This window comes from Xiphias gladius, chromosome 14 (genome assembly GCF_016859285.1).
Source record: "Xiphias gladius isolate SHS-SW01 ecotype Sanya breed wild chromosome 14, ASM1685928v1, whole genome shotgun sequence".
Taxonomy (NCBI): Eukaryota; Metazoa; Chordata; class Actinopteri; order Istiophoriformes; family Xiphiidae; genus Xiphias; species Xiphias gladius.
In genome coordinates, this window is record NC_053413.1 from 21,803,854 (window position 1) to 21,821,055 (window position 17,202).

The following is a 17,202-nucleotide window of genomic DNA, read 5'->3' on the forward strand; positions in this document are numbered from 1 at the left end:
GTCCAAAACCCAAAGATAATTTACTATGAAATAAAAACAGAATACCAGCTAATTCTCACACTGTAAAAGCTGAGAGTTTTTTGTCTAACATAACTGACTGAAATAATTAATCTATTATTAGAATAATAACTGTCAATCGATTTAATAGTAGGGCTGAACTGATTAATAAATTACTTGAGTTGCTAATGAACAGAAGATTAATCTGCAACTATTTGAATAAAATCGATCATTTGTGCAAGTAATTTTTCAATCAAAAATGTCCAAAATTCTTGAGTTCCAGCAACTCAGTTGTCTAGATTTTCGGCTTTTCTTTTCTTCTGTGATAGTAAAGTTAAATATCTTTGAGTTTCACACTTTTGCTTGGACAAAGCAAGACAATTAAAGACACCAAACTGGGCTTTGGGAAATTGTAATGAGTAATTTTTTTTTTTTTTTTTTTACTATTTTTGGATTTTTTTTAGACCAAACGATTAACAGATGGATCGAGAGAATGCCAGTATTGAAATTAATCGAAAATTATTAGTTGGAGCCTAAATTAACAAACCCATCGTTTCATCGTTCTGTCCAGCTGACTGAAATCATGTGCTAGTTTGTCATGTAGCCACATTATTGTGACAGTTTTAGTGGATGACCAAAACATACTGGCTATGAGGGCTGAGGTCAATTTGCTTTTCAGATTACCTGAATTAAAAATATAACACAGTTTACAAATTATCCTCTTTAAGTCTCGACATGAAAACAACTTGGGAATAAAAATCTAGGTCTGAATTTTTCAATTTCTACATACCCACCGGCACTGGCTGATCTAAGTCAGTGAAATCCCAAGTTAAGTGTGCTGGCTGCACTGCTGGTCCTTCTGTGAAGCAGATGTCCCTGTATTTATTTATAACCTGGTGTTCCTGCACTTCAACTCCACTGGTTCCTGACTAACAACAATAACAACCATTTCCATGTAACGGTGGACCATATTGGCCCTGACAGCAGAGTAGCTGCTTCAGTGCATGCCCTTGCGTGAGTGTAGCGGTTTGGGGGCTTTTGGAAGTGGGATGGGGGCTGGTGTGGATATGTGTGATAGAGGGGGGTGAAGTGTGTGTGTGGTGGTGGTGTGGCTGAGATGGATGAAGAGCACACACAGTACGGTAACCTGATCCACTGACTGCAGGATGGGACAAGGAGGGAAGAGCGCTAAGAATAGCACTGAGCCTGACACACAGAGTACGCCACCACCGCCGCCGCCATCACCAACACCAACACCAGCAACAGCCGCAGCATTACCCAACTATCTTTTTCTAGAGTCAGAGTAATGCCTGCTGTGAGCTCTCACACGCACCATGTGGAAAATACATGTGATTTTCCCCTGGTCTCCCATGTGGCTGCACTTACATCTGCACACACAAAGGAACCTACAGAAAAACAATCTCTGAATGTATACCTCGGTTCAAAAAGTAAGGAGTACAAATAATTACCAGTTGTGAATTATTAAAGAATTAAAGAATATCTGAAATCTACAATACAGCTGGAGTCAGTTTTTTTGCTACAAATATCCTGTACCACGCTCAAAGAGACACACTACACTTGCTGCCACAGTAAACAGCCAGTCACGTGGTTGTGGTCCTGTATGCCGTCAGGCTAAATCATGGGGGAGGTCTATCTCAGCTGCACATCCACTCCAAACCTTCGTCTCCTCCTCCGACAATGACTCCCTAATGAGTGGCAGGACAAAGCCAGGCGCAAAGGCCCGATTACAGAGGCTACAGGAGAGGGGCAGAAGAGGCAACAATAACCAGCAAAGAACCATCCATCTTCACAGTGATCACACACGCACACACACACACACACACACACACACACACACACACACACACACACACACACACACACACACACACACACACAGAGAATACCAGCCTACGTTTATATTTTACACTTATTTATATGCCCGCAACAATTCAATACCACACATTATGTATGTCAAGTCTGTTATGTGCCCTAGAAATGTCCGGTCCAATTATTTTTCTGTTGACAAAACAAAAGGAAACCCCAATTGTCCAAAATGTCAGTAATCCAAATCATTGTTAAAATGATGGAAAATTGATCAGTTCCATTTTTGATGATAAATTATTCACTCAATTTATTATATTTGTTAAAAAATAAATATGTGCTGGTTGAGTTTATTCTTAATGTCTTTATAAATTGTACATTGCAGCTGTGCTGTAAGAGAAAGCAAACAATTTTAAAACAAATTAAAAATCTGGTAACTTGTGGTGTTTTTATTGTTATATTTAATGGAGCAAATGATTCATTTAATTAAATAATGCTAGATTAATTACTAATGAACGTAAGCCAAGTCATCTGTCGGTCTGGTGTTAGTGTATGTATTTACAGACTTGATACCTGTGTGAAATGTCATACGAGCACAAGTGCCCAAAATCACAAGTCTGCAAATTACTTTTAAAAATATATATAATAAAAATAAATACACATAAGCTTTATCTAGTTCTGCTCTTTGGCCACATTCAATCCTTCTGACTTAACTGTGCACCAAATTCATAAGCATAAAATTTCCAGCACAAAATGAGTGCAGTGAGATGGCATATTTCAACATGGACAAACAAACGGCAAGTGACACTGGATCCCTCAAGGCGTCAGTTCACCTCTCTCTACCCTAACCCCAGACAGACAAAACACGCCTCCTCCAACCAGAGTGTCTTGCCTTCGTTCCAGTTGTTGTTTGGTTGCATAAATGCATCAGCCAAAGATCTGGTTCCACCTGTTCCACATGGGTAAGGCATGGGATACTATAGCCAGTAAAGGTGAGTAAATGTTAGAACAGGCACCAGTGAACTGCTGCCAATATTTCACAGAAACTTTGTCAAGGTGCCAGCCACTTAAGGTTAAGATTTTGTTATTTAGTGCTCTACATTAAACTGGCTTGTATAACAGTCAATTTGGTTATTTTGATGGGCATTACCTGTTGTAGAAGTAGACGACTAAGTTGATTTTTTTGCCCACTCTAAAGTACATTGAGCATACTCCTCTAATTTATCAGGACAAATCATGTTAGTTTGGTAAAATTACTGACAGGAAGCCAAATTTTCTAGCTTAATTCATAATAATCCAAGCATTAAGCTGTTGTAAGACCCAGACATAATGTACTTTATGTGTCCTAAATGTGTATTCTTATGTAAGATTGAGTGCTGAGCTATTTCACAGCCTCATCCATCACTTAAAAGCTTCCATAAATCAGGAGTAGCCCTAAATTTATAAGGGAGAGGCTCCGGGCATGGCTCACACACAAATCAAAAGCTTCATAAAATAGCCTAATGCTTTTATACGAGAGGCATCAATAGGGTTAACTTTACTGGCAGGAGAATAAGGCTCAGCTCAAGACTCACTGAAACACGCCCATTATACTGGTTCAAGAGTCTGAGAGCCTTAAGAAGCCTACCACCGCTCTGAATGTAGGTTAATGATCAGATACCCAAGCGGCGGACAAGAACAATGAAGCCTTTACTGCTGATTATGGGTTAAAAAGGAGGGGTTAGGGAATGAGGGAGGCATTAGAGCAAAGGTTAGGACCTAGGCGTGGGTCTTGTTCTCATTTCCACCACAGCATCAAGCTCACATGTCTGAACCAAAAACTGGGGAACTGTTGCTGTTAATCTTCAAGAAAAACGTCAATACCCAGGGGACACGAGGATTCAAAATCAAATCCAAAATTAGTAAAATAACCAAAATGGCTCTAATTATAGTGAGCTGCAAATAACATGCATGCTTGTCATTTTGTTATGTTTTTAATGGAAAAACACAGTTACTCTCCAACTAATAAGTAAACACAACACACTAACTCAAAACACTGATATTTTGATACTTATATTTTGTACAAATTGAATTAATAAAATTGTCTTGTCATCTTTAGAGCCATTTTCCTCTCTTAAGACAACACCTACCCCTTTTTCCTTTCAACAGAGGACAAGATGTGGGCAGTGTTTAAAGCTCCTAGAGGCAGAGAAGCACTGTGTATGACTATAAAACAAAACACCAGCAGCTAACAAGGCGTCACAACCACAATGAATCCCCATCCACTGGGTTCTATATGGGCAACAAGCAGGCCCCAGTCTGAAAAATAAACCATGAGGGAAAAGTGGCATCAGTTTTCATTATGAGATTCAAGACGTTACTCAATCTATATCTGCCACATCTTATTAGGTCCGATGAGATGTTGATCCCATCAAACTCCGACACACGTCTGACACAGCATGTCCATCTTCAGACTGAGAGGAATATGTGGACCACTGGGCAAAAAGTCTTTGATCAACAGTCATGCAGTGTGTAGATTAGCAGCAGTTTCATTGAGGTGTATTCCCCATTACGCTTTTTATGATGGTGCACATAAACAAGTCATACTGTCTGCAGAACGCACTTAGCAGGTTAACTACTACTTCCTTATTCTGAACATTCAAAAAAACTTCTCCCTGTGTTCTTGTTGCACAATGATACACTAAACAAAAAATGATTTGCCAATAAAGCAGTGAAAAAAACAATAAAAAATAAAACAATACCATCCCAGCTTTACCTTTAGCGAGAAATAATTCATTCGTTACTGCATAGCTTAGACAATTTAGTTAAATTAATAAATATTAAGGGCTAGTAATTTTCCAGACCCCAAGATGTAGTCTTTACATTGCTTGTTGTGTCCGACCAATAGTCCAAATCCCAAAGAAATTCAATTTATGGCCATAGAATACTAAGAAATATTCACAGTTGAGAAGTTTGAAAACCCCCATCTAATTATAAAATTGTTCCCGAATAATCTTTTCAATTAACTAATTGATTAATCAGTCATTTCAGGTCTACTTTAGTAAGTATGGGTTACACTACAGCCTTAAGGCACAGCAAAAGAGAAAATACAACCCTTGCCTAGAGGCAACTACTCATCCACAGCAACCATTTCTGGCCACACTAGCATTTTTGAGTTGATGTATTTCTATAGTCAGCACTCATTCAGAAACAGCATAGTCATATAAATTTCTCTATGTTGATATGGATACTTAAGCACTGCATTTAAAACATGAGGCTGTGGGGCTAAATGACGATGCCAGTCAAAGAGGCCAATTTAACACTTGATTGCTTTGTATCAGGAGTTTTAGCCTTTATCATCTTTTTGCCATTTTACAGTACCTACATTTAAACAGGAGACCATTGCTGTAATTTATCCCAGATGATATCGATAATCTTAACACTTTAGATATTTATTTATTACAGACTATGGACAGCTGGTCTGACTACCTCACATTTTCACACTTGTGTGCACTCAGTGTCTCGAAACATAATAAACATTTTAAACACAAAAGCAACCTCCTACTTTATTGTGTTTTTAGATTATGTTTGCTTTCATGTGTTGCTGAGATTGCTGATACTGGCAAAATCTTCTCAGTGTACCAACTGTTATCTAAATATACAGTATGGTAAAAAAAAAAAACTTGTAAAATTTTAAACAGTTACTATATCATGTATTTATCTATTGAATAACAATTATCCGCACTGGAAGGTTTTTATTGTGAAGCAGCTGCAGGCACACAACATATCAAATTGTTAACCAAACAAAGCAACTTAGGGCTAACTCAGTTCTCACTAAAGGTTGCTCTGAATATAGATAGATATTTTTCAGTGTCTTTTAGCCAGGAGGGAGAGCTGGCCAGGAAGAGAGATACTTTTATCTGGATATGAGAAACTACAAGACCAGTTGTGAAACAAATACTCCTACATTATACAGAAACTATATATAAACATTATCAGCAATGCTAAATTATGTTTCATCATCATGTTCATACTGATATCACATGGATGTTTACCACCGCTGTCTTTTGCATTGGAATGAAAACATAAAGAAACAATTTAAGAATATTCTGAAGCTAGCTGAGATCTGTCAATGTTATCCAGGACATGTCCAAGAGTCATTTTAACTCCTTTCCCTCTGACCTATTTTATTCTTCTTTATTTCAATGTTGATTTAGTTCTGCCAGCATTATATTCAACATTAGTCATTATGTTGTGCAAATTTGACTGAACAAACAACTACACTAGTCTAATTGTACATATTTGCTTATGTATTAACTGATAACAGGCAAACCTAAACCAATTTAAAATCTATTCCCAAAATATGTGAGCAATCCCTTTTGCAAACAAACTTCATATATGTGGCTGTGCTGTCTTAAGCTTAGTCTAAACATATGTAAATGATAACAAGCACAGGCATGCATAGTACTGAAGCAGCGTGAACAGTACATCACACCACTGTCAATGATTGACCAAATTTGTCATTTCAGAAAACAGTTAGAGGTCAGAGTAATAGCATGCTTAATGCCACACCGAAATGGAAATCCAACATAACCAATCAAAAGACACACACAGAAATTGACCTATGAATTAAATACTTGTTAACCTACCGCATTTTACAGAAGGAGGGTCCTCAGCCCTCAAAAAGCATAGTCACTAATAGCCCCTTCCCACCAACGCAAACCTAGGTGCTAGTTCTGGGCTGGTGCTAGTGCCAGTTCTGAGTTGGTTCAACCTGTGCACCTTCTAAGAACCGGTTTTGCTTTTTCCACAGGCTAGAGAGCCACGTCATAACATCATTCTATACGTCTTTATACGTCACTGCTGTCCCAGCAACGGTTGTGCCAAGCACATAAAAAATGGCAGACTACATCGTCTCTTTACAAGCGTTGCTCCTAGCTTTGCGGGCCTACATTCACGGTTATCCCTACCTTTATAAGACTGAGGCGCAGCACTTAAGCATTTTTGCTTAGCGCCTAAACCGAATGAACAGAAAAATACAATGCTGAGAGTTCTGTACCTCTCTGGAGATAAAGGATATCGTATTGGCCCTAATATAAGACAATATTTTATTCCTGAAACTTAAAAAAGTGGTGGTTGTACTATAATTCAGGACTAGACAATTAAGTTTTCATTCATTACAATAGATATTTTTTAATGGATAGAGTACTAGTGTAATTACAGCATTTTATAGGTGGAGTGTTGCATTATGGGTTATTTGTAGCCTTATTATGTTGCTTGGCTAGTGAGTGTTTTCAAGTCCATCTACAGTGAAGATTTCAGAGTTAATCAGCCTTCAATGTGTTTCATTTATCCAGTTTAACCTGCAGGAGTTTCTGAAGGCTGGTGAGACAAGTTCTGCTGCCATAGAGAAAATAAATTTCACGACAAGGGAGTCAGCTGACTAGTGGCCACTGGGAAAGTGAGCTGTCTACAGAAGTCCAACCGAAGACAAATTTGTGTGAGCAGCCAAACGCTGTTACATTGTTAGATGGCTATAGGAGGATAAGTAAATTAATGTTCAAGTCCATTCACTATAAGTCTTCGCCAGTGTTATTTTGTATAGTGGACAGTGCAATTACTAACAAAAAATGTGAAGGACTACCTCAGGACATAGCGCTCACTTCATCAGTGAGGTTATTTGTTGTTTACAACAACAACAACAACTTGTGTGGTATTTTTATAAATATTGTAATGATAATGGTTCAAAATTATGTGAAGATGCTTATCTTCACAGTGCCCAAAAGACCCCCACCCCGGCAAGTTCCCCTGGCTGAGAGCCGGTTCTTTGACTGTCGAAACGCGACAGAACTGGTTTGAGATTAGGCCCCGGCTCTGAGCCAGCCCTTGAACTATAACAGAGCCAGAGTAAAGAGGATATGACTGCTTTCTTTGGCATCAGTAAAGTAAAAGAAGCCAGGCAATAAAGAATGCAAACGCCCACTGTCAAATTGCCCCCTCCAAAAAACACTATCAACAGACACTGGTCTCTCTTTCATTGATCATTCATAAAGGAAAACTTTAAGGGCTCATTTTTTAACTAAAAACCTTGAACTTCATAATTTGTCATCCTAGCTTTTCTTTCCTCTTTCTATCCTTACTTTTTCATCATCATGCTGTATTCAGAGTCCTGTAGGAAGGTCACAGACTCTCAAATTGTCAAAAAAAAAAAACAAAACAAACAAACAGTCTTTAAAAGCACATGGTGGATTATCAAGGCAACATCAGCCGTTACACACGGAGATACTGCACCCAACGTACCAAACAAAAACAACGCTCTGCACATATTCAGCTGCTGGCAAAGGCTAGCACATGTTGTGTAATCAGGAGGCTCCACCCTCTTCACACACAGATACACACACATGCACAAAACGCACACTTGCTGGGCCTCTCGAAGACGCAGATACTCGGTTGATGGAGCCAAATGCAGATAGCTCAGCCCTGGGTAGAGGCACTTCATACCATAAAACGGCACTAGTGCTTTTTCACAGTCTTGTTTGAACTGCCACACAATAAATGTGGCTGACAACTTGAAGTGAAAGTGATACAAAGCAGATAGTTAAGCTGTCTGGAACAGTGGAAATAGATGATTTATGCCTTTGGCTCTCTGTGCTTTGGATTTTTTCCATTTAATACAACTTTTCCAAATTTCACTCTACCTTCTAGAATGATTTACCTTCAACATGACCAAGTTAGAAGGATTCCTAAGCAATAGCTACACAAACCTCAACGATCATTAGCAATAAACTGACAACACTAAGCAGGCACTGGTCTTTCGTAAGGGGGTAAAACAAAGTAAGAGTAAAACAAAAACCCTGACCGTTTTGGGGGGTTTCCCGGATGATACGGCTCTGGTGTGATCACTCAAAACAAAAGAGGAACTGCATTCATAGCATTATGCTAGAGTAAACGGCCGATATACTTGCAATAATTTCATACCTTTACTATAGCCAGAATTAATAACAGTTGTGTTGCTGGTAAAATGCTGCAAGACGACATAAAAATTAGACCTAGTAGACAAAACTCCAAACATCTCATAGCCAGCTAGGCTAAATCTCTCATGAGACTAGTCTTGAGCATAAGGGGAACCTCCCTAACTGACTCCTCTTACGGTTCACATAAAAAGAGACCAAACATTCATTGAGCTCCACTGAACGTCACACTGGAGGTTTGAGTTCACCATTATAGACCATAATGTGTGACATTCATACGCATTTCTATTTTTTCATTTAGAATAATGGCTGATAAATTGCTTAAAACTTTCTTTTCCATTCCACTGATCTGCATTGATACCCCACCGCTTCCACCTCATTGTGAAGGTCAGTTTCCTACTCTGCCACCTTTTAATTTACTTTTCTTAAGTTACTTATACCACCAAAAATCATGCACGACGTACAAAAACTTTTGATAGGAAAATATCGATCAGTCTGTTAAGGTATGCAATAAATTATAAAAGCTGTTAAAAATTGGTATTTCCTTATGCACAAGAGCAAATTAATGACATAAAAATAAGATGGCAAAGCATGTTATGTCTTATCCATCCATCCTGAAAACTAAAAAACAAATCCATCGCAATGAAAAATACACAAATACACACAATTGGGAATATTGTATGTCGTTGCATAATTGTTCCTGCTGTACAGCACCTTCGTCAATACCCTGGTCTCTAACTAAGAGGCTTATAGTTTGTCTGGAAAGCCTATAGCAGCCATGGTATTTCCCAGTTACACATACAGTAGGTCCTCCCTATGCTAGTGTGTACCAGGCAGGGAAATCTTGAAATGGTTTAAAAATAATTTAGCAAATTTGCCATTTAATTGTGACTGGACATCAGGTTGTGAAGACAGTGTTAATGGTACATACTTCAAAATCAAACTGTCCATTATGCACCTCTTGAGGGTGTATTTCTTTTGCTTATTGGCACTTCCCCCTCTTCCTGTTTGTATGAACATCTGAGTCGACTGCACATGTAAAATTGATGTGACTGCAGACCCTCCCTCATCTGATTTTCATGATCTGGCAGAAATTAAAGGAAAATCAGGATTTTTGTGCATCCAGACCTGTCACTCAATACATCCAAGTGTGATCAGAGGATGAATGTTGGCACTAATCATTGCCATGACAGACGGAGAAAATAATATTTTTAACTGACCAAATCTACTCCTTGGCATAATGTCATGATTTACTTCAGGCAACAATTATACATCAGTATTGGCATTATCATTTCATTTATCCACTTCTTCCATTGACTGATTAATAGGCTTATAATTATCTTACGATACAATATATTATTTTCTGGCGAGAGAAAAAAAAAATTCTCTCAAAATTACTTCCACTATCAGCAAAAAAAACTGAAAATTTCATGTAGAAAAGCAAATAGCTCACTTTCTGTGAAGCTATATCCGGATAATATTAAATTTTTACTTGAATTGCCTGATTTTCTGTTGATCAACTAACAAATTAGTGACTTCATAATGTCTGCACTGCACCAAAGATAATTCAAAATCATAGTACATCATAAGACCAAGTTAGATAGCAAATGGAAACCAAGACCCAGTGGCAACTACATTTTGGAGGAGAATACGTCACATATTGAGTAGCTAGTTATTTTTCCATGGGTTTTAAAATCTCAGTTTCCATCATGCATGTATTTAGTCTCAATGTTACACAATTACAGGGCATTTGTGTTACTGGGAAGATCCTTCCATCAAAACAAATGCTCAGTGACAAACTGTTTACAATGCAATGTTGGCAATAAAAACAAATCTATTGTCTGAGAGAAATATGGATGGGTAATAGTGAAAGGAAAGGCTTTGGAGGAGCAACAAAAACACGATCAAAATGACTCAGCCAATAAAACGCTGCTAAAAATGGAGGAGGAGAAAATTAACTTCTCCAACACCAACCCTGACTAAAATATTGCACAACAGGTCACATTCTGCTGTGGGAATATGTCAGACTTCAAAAGATGATACTTGCAAACTGGTTTGTGAAACTGACGGTTACCAGTCAAGGTCAACCAATATTTGGACACTGGCTATTGTTAAATTCACCCTATACATGTGGTATGCATGGAGATTTAATGGTGGCATTAATCAGCTGGCCATGACAGTCAAAGGCACATAGTTTGAAAGCAATATTTAGCAGTAGTTGCAGCACCATATGGCATTGCTTGTTGTAGTATCACTTTAAATTACAATATGATGAAGCTAACAAGGCAATCAAAACTGCCAGAATCCCCCACCTCCTCAGGGAGTGTTACCTGTTGGAGTTTGAGAGAAAACAATTTTGTATATAAATGACAGATAGTGGCAGCATCCCAGATTAAATGGGTGAGGCCTCAATGTTTGGGCACAGCCTCCATCTGGCTATATGTGAGCTGTGTATCCTACAGCTGAAACAATTAGTCGATTAGTCAGTCAACAGAAAAATAACTGTCAACTATTCTGATGAAAAAAATCATTCAAGTTAAATTTCGAGCAAAAATATCAAATGTTCTCTAGGTCCAACTTCTCAGGTTAGAAGATTTCCTGCTTTTTTTGTCTTAGTGAATATAAAACTCAATATTTTTGGTTTTGGAATATTAGCCCTTGAAAATATGCAATTTGATGAACTCACTGTAGACTTCAGGAAAACATAAATGGTTTTTTTTCATTATTGTCTGGTATTTTATACTGATGTGTAGTGAATAAGTGATTAATCTAGAAAATAAATCGACATATTAAATCAATAATGAAAATCATCATTAGTTGCAGCCCAAGTATATTCCACAATTTTTTAAAGTGTGTGCCATATAACTATGCAATACGTTTAATCACATGTACAGTACAGCAATGCACAATGGTATTAAAGTGCACTGTAATGGCACTGTATTTCAGTACAGTGGTCATGTTATAAATACCACTTTTGTCAGAGAGGTACTGGTTCAAACCTAAAGTGCAACACGCGTGGGCACCATGTCATTTGACATTTGTCTTTGATGCCCGTGAAGCACAGTGGATGTGCCATACAAACAACAGAAGTAGTCAAAGTACAATAACCAGAACAAGCCATTCCAGAAAGAAATATGCTGAATATGCTCCTTATCTGAAAAAACAAATGTGTCGACATTTTAGAAAAGGATGTACGTCGGGCTGCCCCTAAACATCACTGATTCATATTAGTCATAAACCTCCTGAGTTGAATCTCATTTTGTCAGTTGAAACACTGCACTTCTGACATTGTGGACAGAGCAACACAGGGTAACCACATGGCAGGCTGTAAAACTTAACATAACTGTTATGGAAACAAAGAAGGGTGATGGAAACGCAGGGCAGAGCAATACCTTTGCGTTCACTGCCCCAATACTCTCAAATCCGGCGCTGAAAGCCTCGAAGTCAGCTTAACTTCTTTTGAACAAGACACCAGTACAAACTCCTCTGAAAAAATGTCAGTCAAAGTAAGACATCGGAAGATCTCACCTTGGACTGAAATCAACGTTTTTCACTGTTTACTGACATTTTATAGACTAAAGGATTAATGACACAAGTAATGGGCAGATTAATCAATAATGAAAAAAAACGTTAGTTGCAGCCCTAGATATCTATTTATGAAATAAAACATATATATAAATGTGCCTTTTTTGTTGTGCTAACTTGATGCGACATCCCATATCAGTCAATAAAATATGTTTAATATGCATCAAATATTTTCCAAGGAATTGAGTGAAAATCTGATCCATACATAGGTACAAGATGTATCACGATATTAGTGCAACAAATGAGTTAAATATAGCCCTAAAAACACAAAATTACATAGAAATCAACAACATACTATTTATACCGTGCATTCTGAAGAGCTTTCAATCCCACAGAGGCTCAAAAAGAGGTTTAGAAATGTAGCCTTCTCTACACACAAGGCAACATAAACACATATGCCATCATGTCAATGTCACCCACCCATAAACTGGCAGAAGAGTGAACCGCCATAAAGTAAAACATTTCAATGACACAACAAAAAAGGCACTGCAATGCTGATGCCAGTATACCCATAATGCATTGCAAGAAACTGTCTGGTGGTATATTGCAATTTCTATTATTTGTCCTAACCCTTTTCCCACACTACAACCTTTAGTCATTTGGGAGGTCTCAATTATTCTCAGACAAATTACCATCTGATGCATCCGCAGTTGCCAAGTACACCTGCAGCATCTTTACCCATCCTTTTGTTCTATGTGTTTTAGAACCGTAGTTGAGTATTTGGATATTAGCACAAAATCATCTTGGGCAACAAAAACAATACATACCTACAGAGACCCATAAAACACGTTTGGTAAAGTGATTGAATCAGATTACACTAGCGAAAATCCTGCTAATCCCACTACATACAATTAACTACAAACTGGCTGTGCAGACCATCAACCCTGTCAGCAGACACCATGATTAAACCTGAAACACCATTATGCTAGCAGAAGAAAAATAGGATATATTTATATAAATCAGTCCATAGTTTCTGCACAGCAAGGGCTATAGTAGCAACACTTATGTTTACCGTTGTATTTACATAAATAAATAAATAATTTAATACTTTGAGAACACATAAATTGAAGCTTTGCTCTCTTCAAATATCTGTTGAATAGCTGTTGAGTTTCAGAAATAATAAATGTCAAATGAACAAGATTACTTCTAAAGCTCTTTGTAATTATAGCACATATGCATTTCCTAGTCCATCGAGGACTAAATATGATGGGTAGTAAATCCTGTGCCTTAGATTAGTAATGTCAACTAATGATGTGTCATGGAAAACCAAAAGCAAGCAGGCTGTCATTCAAGCCAAAGTATACCACCACAGAAAAATTTGGGAATTTGCGCCTACTCTCTGGTTTAAGGTGTGATAATGAGGAAAAGACAAGGTAGTAGTCTGTAGTTTTAGATGCAAAACTCTTTTGATTCCATGGTACTGTGAGAGAATATAGGTGCTGACCAATTAGACAAAAAACACAGACTGCTGCCGCCACCCAACTGCCACACAATGTACAGGATGAAATTAACAACAGCAAATGGCCAAATGTTGGTTTGCTTTGATGACTCAATTTTCACAAGCCAATAGGCAGTTTTCCTTTGGAGGTATCTAGACGATCTCTTGTATTCAAACACCTACTGTGGCTGATAATGCCTTTAGTGACTGGTCAAATGTTAATTTTACATGAAATCTAATATGGAGCCCTGGAAGAGCATGGATTCATATTTTTTACTGTTGCTTTTTCATGGTTATGAGAGAAATATTTTGATGTCAGTATAACAAGCTTGTTTTCTTGCTATAATGGAGTTAATTAAATAATAACTCACTGATCATGGCCTATATATATATCTATATCTATATCTATATCTATCTATATCTATATATATCTATAGAGAGAGAGAGAGAGAGAGAGAGAGAGGAGCAGAATAGTATTTAAAATATTGGTAATACTACCACAATTTGGTACTTCTTGTGGTATACAGGAGGGTTTCATAGGATTAATTTAAGTGTATATAAATACTGCCTCTACAAAAAACAGCACTTTAACTTGAAGTATTTTGAAATTTCAGGCTGACGTTTTAATGGTTCAGAGCGGTCGTTGCACGGACAGCCATCTAAAAACAGGCAGCTTTTGTATCAGGCAACACACCCCCAAGATGTCACAGTCACTGGCTGGGAGGCGCAAAAACTCCTGGTTATTCAAGCTATGCTAGTTCCTTGTATGCATCGGCAATTCATAACTATATATTACGCTTAATTTGATTGCTACCATGTCTGAATCTGTGATGTGTGTAAATAAACAGTGGCGTTGGCTGGATCAATGCAGACACCGCCACCCACCTCACGGTAATGTCGCTCGTGTTTGCCTTCAATACACAGCCAGCAATATGTTGTTGAGCGCTAAAATTTTCAACTTGACCATGGTTAGTAAACGTAAGGTCTCATTATTTTATGTCCTAAAATGGGTTCCACAAGTAAATATGTTGTGTGCTGTCACTGTGTTAACGACATGAGGAGAAATCAAGTTCAGGTTTGATGTTTTAACGGCAATATTCAACACGAGAGCACAGTACAGCCTGAGACAAAAGCCCACTGCAGCCCCTCCGCTGCCCTCACAACGTCCCCCCTCCCCAGCGCTTAATCTAGCTAGCTAGTTCGTTCCCAGCCCTACACAGCTTCGCTGGCTGGCTGGCTGGCTGGCTGGTTGGCTGGCTGGCTGGGGCTAAAACAGCTCACTCTGCTTCGCCCCGACATTTTCCTATCAGCTCTCTGTACTCCTGATTGAGACGCAGCGACTAATTAAAAGCAGATAAGGGTGAAATTTTAGTTGGCGCAGAGAAAGCAGTCAGTGTGTGTAACGCACGTGGCGCACAACTACACCAAGCCCACGCAAACACATAACATTCCATCTTCGCACGCAGTTTACGTCAAGTTAGCTTAACGTTAGCCCGCTCGCAGTAGCCAGGTGGCTAACTATTCGTTAACTGGGATTTTTGCCCCTCATGATCCGACGCAATGAAACAACAAACCTTGTTTTGCGCTTACCTTTAATCGAGGTTACACGTTCCAATCGACTCATTCGGGTTTTGCTATATGTGAATATTGCGCTATATAAACAGTTATTTCCTAAATATTGGACGTTAACCGTAGCCTACGGCTGTGTGACGTTCATCGCTGGTTTTGAAAACATCCCAGCCGTTCGTCGCCCGTCCTCTCCGAGAAAAGCCTAGCAAAACATGCAAGCGTCGTTCCCATTGGCCGGGGACAGTCATGTGACCGCCTGAGCCCCACCGAGCTTATAAGGTCTCCGTCTGCTGGATATACTGTAGATGGGTATGTGTCAAACGATTTAACTTTCATTTTAGCGATGCTGCGAATAAACACGCGCCTTTATTGTTAACAGTATTCTCTGCGCTTTCATATTTTGTCAGCTAGTGGCGTCTGCGACGTGCGCAGACGGCTTTTGTCGTGTGAATCTGGTCTGAAAGGACTGGAGAGGGAGAACAGTAATGGGCACTTGACGTCATCTTTTCCGTTGCTGTGTTGCGGTCAGTGCGAACTTTCTCGAAGATCGCGGCTGAGGTTGACGGAGGAATGGCTGTCCCCGTCTTCCTTTCTTTCTTCCGAGCACGGCCGCACACTTTGGCCAAAGTTTTCATTAATGAACCGATTGCGTCAATTCCCCCTTTCGGCCCGCCAATTCTTATTATCGGCCAGCTTTGAATTGGTTGCGCAGTGACATTTGCATCATGGTAGCTACTACGCGCATGCGTGGTGGTGCATAATATTGTATGTTGCAGAGCAGCCTTGAAAGTCGCAAGAGGAAACCGGAGTGGGGGAGGGGGAACCGGCGAGACTCGAAAACGCCACCGGGGCGGGATGGAAATGACAGGAGCAGTTGTAGGAAGGGAGCTATGCTGTTGATTGCAGTGCAGGAAGGTCTATAATATAATAGCAAGACCGGATACATTTTCAAGATAACTGGAATTCATGCACAGCTACTCGAAATACTGATTTAACATGGCTAAAGAGACCTAAGTTACTTTTGCCTTTAAGCTGTGGCCTCCATTATATCCACAATTTAATTGTATTTGAATTGTAAATATCTTCATTTAAATCAATGCTAGCTAAAACACAAATTCAAGATTTCTCCAGTTTAGTTCTAGCTAGTGATAATCACAATAAGAAACATCTATTTGTTCACAATTAAAGATACGGCTCTGGAAAAAATTAAGAGACCACTCCAATTTTTTTCTGAAATCAGTATCTCTACATGTATGACTTCCATTCCAGTGTCTGTTGAATTCCAACACAAGCACACCTCATTCTACTCAATGCGGTACTGGTTAGGTGATCACCTGAACCAAATCTTATTTAACGAGGAAAAAGTATAAAAACCACTGCTGTGGTCATCACTGTCCTCTTGCCATAGGACCAGCTGGATGGCAAAAACAGTGCTATTAGTACCGCAAAAGTAATTGGAATCAAAAAATAACTATTGACCCATGCCAAAAGAAAAGTTTTGAGGGAGGAAAAGAAGGGTTCAATTCTGCTTTACTGGCAGAGGGATACAGTGAGCGTGAGGTTGCTTCCATCCTTAAAATTTCTAATACGGCAGTTCATACTAACAAGGTACGGCAGCAGACATTGGGGACAACAAAGACCGGCAGAGGGCGAAAACGACTCCACTGACCGGGATGACCGTCAACTCATTCGAATGTCAGTCAGCAACCGTAGGATGACATTACCTGCAATAGCTAAAGCCAGGAAAAGACATAGCAGAATGATACAACTATTTCTGGAAAATACCAGATTATTAATAATTCCAGAAAATACATATATATTGATATATCAAGCTCTATT

The 17,202-nt window shown here is 38.8% G+C and overlaps 1 protein-coding gene across 2 annotated transcripts in view; it reads right to left on the bottom strand.

Moving 5' to 3' along the window:
- The window catches only part of ankrd12 (ankyrin repeat domain 12), a 40,878-nt gene extending 24,845 nt beyond the window's left edge, over positions 1-16,033 (bottom strand). The window contains exon 1 of one of the 2 annotated variants that reach the window (XM_040144702.1): positions 15,385-16,033. The gene's annotated coding sequence lies outside the window, so the exon portion shown is untranslated. The remainder of the gene's footprint in view (positions 1-15,384) is intronic. The other variant, XM_040144703.1, reaches the window with a different exon arrangement.
- Between the last annotated feature and the right edge of the window lie 1,169 nt (positions 16,034-17,202).